This window comes from Coffea arabica, chromosome 11c (genome assembly GCF_036785885.1).
Source record: "Coffea arabica cultivar ET-39 chromosome 11c, Coffea Arabica ET-39 HiFi, whole genome shotgun sequence".
NCBI lineage: Eukaryota > Viridiplantae > Streptophyta > Magnoliopsida > Gentianales > Rubiaceae > Coffea > Coffea arabica.
In genome coordinates this window covers 14,649,454-14,654,999 of record NC_092330.1, presented here as the reverse complement: position 1 = coordinate 14,654,999, position 5,546 = coordinate 14,649,454, and positions in this window count along the sequence as shown.

Sequence of the window (5,546 nt, the reverse complement as noted above, 5' to 3'; positions counted from 1 at the left end):
CCTTCAATATCCCTGCGGACTTCATGTTGGTCTTGGACCATTTGAACAAGGCCTTGGAGGGATTTCTTTAAGAGCTTGGCTCGTGCATGTGTGACTAGGCCCAATAGAACTCGGACCGGATCATTTTGTGGGCCATGATCAACGCACACATCACTGATACGGTCCTTGATCAACTCGTTACGAGACACATAGCACGTTTGCTCAAGTATCTAGCGAGGTGATCCAACGCTTGGATTGCGGAACCTAGAATCAAACAGACAACACGATTTGATTATAGGGGGTAGAACGACGACTCCACAATGGTGATTACTCTAATAGATACGTCGGTAGAACAATCTAGGACGAGACGCAAGATTGCTCACAACCCTTGCAAAGGCAAGTAAAAAGGCTCGACTCTCTCTTGACAAGAAGAATCGAAATTAACCAAACTTTATTGATCCAACTTGTGTCCAAGACCCATATAATGCAAGCCCATTTATAGGCTAGAGGTTACTAAAACCCTACGAAAACCCTAAAAGAGCAATCGGCCATCTTGGTATCAAGACGGGCCGGCCCATGCTTCTACTAATTAGTTAATGCAACCCCAAGCAACATTAAGGCCTAAAGACCCTACTCGGCCCAATCACTTGGAGGCCCGCTTGACTCTCCATAGGCTTGGATCATGGTGTATATGATTTGCTTGTATCCTTCTTGGCCTTCAATATCCCTATGGACTCCATGTTGGTCTTGGACCATTCGAACAAGGCCTTGGAGGGATTCCTTGAAGAACTTGGCTCGTACACGTGTGACTGGGCCTAATGGAACCGGATTAGCTCATTGCTTGGGCCCTGATCCATACACACGTCACTGATACGGTCCTCGATCAACTCGTTTCGAGACACGTAGCGCGTTTGCCCAAGTATCTAGCGAGGTGGTCCAACGCTTGGATTGTGGAACCGAGAATCAAGCGGGATGATAAGATTCAATTATAGGCGTTGGAACGATGACTCCACAGAGGTGATTTCTCGAATGGATAGGTCGGTAGAACAATCTAGGACGGTACGCAATATTGCATACAACCCTTGCCAAAGCAAGTGAAAAGGCTCGAATATCTCTTAACAAGAAGAATCGACATAAATCAAATTGTATTGATCCAACTTGTGTCCAAAACCCTTGCAAAGCAAGCCCTTTCATAGGCTAGCGGTTTCTAAAACCCTAAAGGAGCAGTCGGCCATCTTGGTGTCTAGATTGGCCGACCCATGCTTCTATTACGCAGTTAATCTAACCCTAAGCAACATTAAGGCCTAAAGATCCAACTCGGCCCAATCACTTGGAGGCCCGCTTGACTCTCCACGGGTTTGGATCATGGTGTAGATGTTTTGCTTGTATCCTTCTCGGCCTTCAATATCCCTATGGACTCCATGTTGGTCTTGGACCATTCGAACAAGGCCTTGGTCGGATTCCTTGAAGAACTTGGATCGTACACGTGTGACTGGGCCCAATGGAACTCGGACCAGCTCATTGCGTGGGCCTAGATCCATACACACGTCACTTATACGGTCCCCCATCAACTCGTTTCGAGACACGTAGCACGCTTGCCCAAGGATCTAGCGAGGTAGTCCAAAGCCTGGATTGCGGAACCTAGAATCAAGCGGGACGATAAGATTTAATTATAGGCGTTGGAACGATGACTCCACAGAGGTGATTACTCGAATGGATAGGTCGGTAGAAAAATCTAGGACGAGACGCAATATTGCTTACAACCCTTGCCAAAGCAAGTGAAATGGCTCAAATATCTCTTAACAAGAAGAATCGATATTAATCAAATTGTATTGATCCAACTGGTGTCCAAAACCCTTGCAAAGCAAGCCCTTTTACAGGCTAGAGGTTTCTAAAACTCTAAAGGAGCAGTCGGCCATCTTGGTGTCTAGATTGGCCGATCCATGCTTCTATTACGCAGTTAATCTAACTCTAAGCAACATTAAGGCCTAAGGACCCTACTCGGCCCCATCACTTGGAGGCCCGCTTGACTCTCCATGGGATTGGATCAGGGTGTAGATGATTTGCTTGTATCCTTCTTGGCCTTCAATATCCCTATGGACTCCATGTTGGTCTTGGACCATTCGAACAAGGCCTTGGAGGGATTCCTTGAAGAACTTGGCTTGTACACGTGTGACTGGGCCCAATGAAACTCCGACCAGCTCATTGCGTGGGCCCTGATCCATACACACGTCACTGATACGGTCCTCGATCAACTCGTTTCGAGATACGTTGCACGTTTGCCCAAGGATCTAGCGAGGTGGTCCAACGCTTGGATTGCAGAACCCAGAATCAAGCGGGACGATAAGATTTCATTATAGGCGTTGGAACGATGACTCCACAGAGGTGATTACTCGAATGGATAGGTCGGTAGAACAATCTAGGACGAGACGCAATATTGCTTACAACCCATGCCAAAGCAAGTGAAAAGGGTCGAATATCTCTTAAGAAGAAGAATCGACATTAATCAAATTGTATTGATCCAACTTGTGTCCAAAACCCTTGCAAAGCAAGCCCTTTTATAGGCTAGAGGTTTCTAAAACCCTAAAGGAGCAGTCGGCCATCTTGGTGTCTAGATTGGCCGACCCATGCTTCTATTACGCAGTTAATCTAACCCTAAGCAACATTAAGGCCTAAAGATCCAACTCGGCCCAATCACTTGGAGGCCCGCTTGACTCTCCACGGGTTTGGATCATGGTGTAGATGTTTTGCTTGTATCCTTCTCGGCCTTCAATATCCCTATGGACTCCATGTTGGTCTTGGACCATTCGAACAAGGCCTTGGTGGGATTCCTTGAAGAACTTGGATCGTACACGTGTGACTGGGCCCAATGGAACTCGGACCAGCTCATTGCGTGGGCCTAGATCCATACACACGTCACTTATACGGTCCTCCATCAACTCGTTTCGAGACACGTAGCACGCTTGCCCAAGGATCTAGCGAGGTAGTCCAAAGCCTGGATTGCGGAACCTAGAATCAAGCGGGACGATAAGATTTAATTATAGGCGTTGGAACGATGACTCCACAGAGGTGATTACTCGAATGGATAGGTCGGTAGAAAAATCTAGGACGAGACGCAATATTGCTTACAACCCTTGCCAAATTAAGTGAAATGGCTCGAATATCTCTTAACAAGAAGAATCGATATTAATCAAATTGTATTGATCCAACTGGTGTCCAAAACCCTTGCAAAGCAAGCCCTTTTACAGGCTAGAGGTTTCTAAAACTCTAAAGGAGCAGTCGGCCATCTTGGTGTCTAGATTGGCCGATCCATGCTTCTATTACGCAGTTAATCTAACTCTAAGCAACATTAAGGCCTAAGGACCCTACTCGGCCCCATCACTTGGAGGCCCGCTTGACTCTCCGTGGGATTGGATCAGGGTGTAGATGATTTGCTTGTATCCTTCTTGGCCTTCAATATCCCTATGGACTCCATGTTGGTCTTGGACCATTCGAACAAGGCCTTGGAGGGATTCCTTGAAGAACTTGGCTTGTACACGTGTGACTGGGCCCAATGAAACTCCGACCAGTTCATTGCGTGGGCCCTGATCCATACAAACGTCACTGATACGGTCCTCGATCAACTCGTTTCGAGACACGTTGCACGTTTGCCCAAGGATCTAGCGAGGTGGTCCAACATTTGGATTGCAGAACCCAGAATCAAGCGGGACGATAAGATTTCATTATAGGCGTTGGAACGATGACTCCACAGAGGTGATTACTCGAATGGATAGGTCGGTAGAACAATCTAGGACGAGACGCAATATTGCTTACAACCCATGCCAAAGCAAGTGAAAAGGGTCGAATATCTCTTAAGAAGAAGAATCGACATTAATCAAATTGTATTGATCCAACTTGTGTCCAAAACCCTTGCAAAGCAAGCCCTTTTATAGGCTAGAGGTTTCTAAAACCCTAAAGGAGCAGTCGGCCATCTTGGTGTCTAGATTGGCCGACCCATGCTTCTATTACGCAGTTAATCTAACCCTAAGCAACATTAAGGCCTAAAGACCCAACTCGGCCCAATCACTTGGAGGCTCGCTTGACTCTCCATGGGCATGGATCATGGTGTAGATGTTTTGCTTGTCTCCTTCAAGGCCTTCAATATCCCTATGGACCCCATGTTGGTCTTGGACCATTTGAACCAGGCCTTGGAGGGATTTCTTTAAGAGCTTGGCTCGTGCATGTGTGACTAGGCCCAATAGAACTCTGACCGGATCATTTTGTGGGCCATGATCCATGCACGCATCACTGATACGGTCCTTGATCAACTCGTTACGAGAAACATAGCACGTTTGCTCAAGTATCTAGCGAGGTGATCCAACGCTTGGATTACGGAACCTAGAATCAAACGTACAACACGATTTGATTATAGGGGGTAGAACGACGAATCCACAGTGGTGATTACTCTAATAGATACGTCGGTGGAACAATCTAGGACGAGACGCAAGATTGCTGACAACCCTTGCAAAGGCAAGTAAAAAGGCTCGACTCTCTCTTGACAAGAAGAATCGAAATTAACCAAACTTTATTGATCCAACTTGTGATTGATCCAACTTGTGTCCAAAACCCTTATAATGCAAGCCCTTTTATAGGCTAGAGGTTACTAAAACCCTACGAAAACCCTAAATGAGCAGTCGGGCATCTTGGTATCAAGACGGGCCGGCCCATGCTTCTACTACGTAGTTAATCCAACCCTAAGCAACATTAAGGCCTAAAGACCCTACACGGCCCAATCACTTGGAGGCCCGCTTGACTCTCCATGGGCTTGGATCATTGTGTAGATGATTTGCTTGTATCCTTCTTGGCCTTCAATATCCCTATGGACTCCATGACGGTCTTGGCCCATTCGAACAAGGCCTTGCAGGGATTCCTTGAAGAACTTGGATCGTACACGTGTGACTGGGCCCAATGGAACTCGGATCAGCTCATTGCGCGGGCCCGGATCCATACACACGTCACTGATACGGTCCTTAATGAACTCGTTTCGAGACACGTAGCACGCTTGCCCAAGGATCTAGCGAGGTGGTCCAACGCTTCGATTACGGAACCTAGAATCAAGCGGGACGATAAGATTTAATTATAGGCGTTCGAACGATGACTCCACAGAGGTGATTACTCGAATGGATAGGTCAGTAGAACAATCTACGACGAGACGCAATATTGCATACAACCCTTGCCAAAGCACGTGAAAAGGCTCGAATATCTCTTAACAAGAAGAATCGACATTAATCAAATTGTATTGATCCAACTTGTGTCCAAAACCCTTGCAAAGCAAGCCCTTTTATAGGCTAGAGGTTTCTAAAACCCTAAAGGAGCAGTCGGCCATCTTGGTGTCTAGATTGGCCGACCCATGCTTCTATTACGCAGTTAATCTAACCCTAAGCAACATTAAGGCCTAAAGACCCAACTCGGCCCAATCACTTGGAGGCTCGCTTGACTCTCCATGGGCTTGGATCATGGTGTAGATGTTTTGCTTGTCTCCTTATAGGCCTTCAATATCCCTGTGGACTCCATGTTGGTCTTGGACC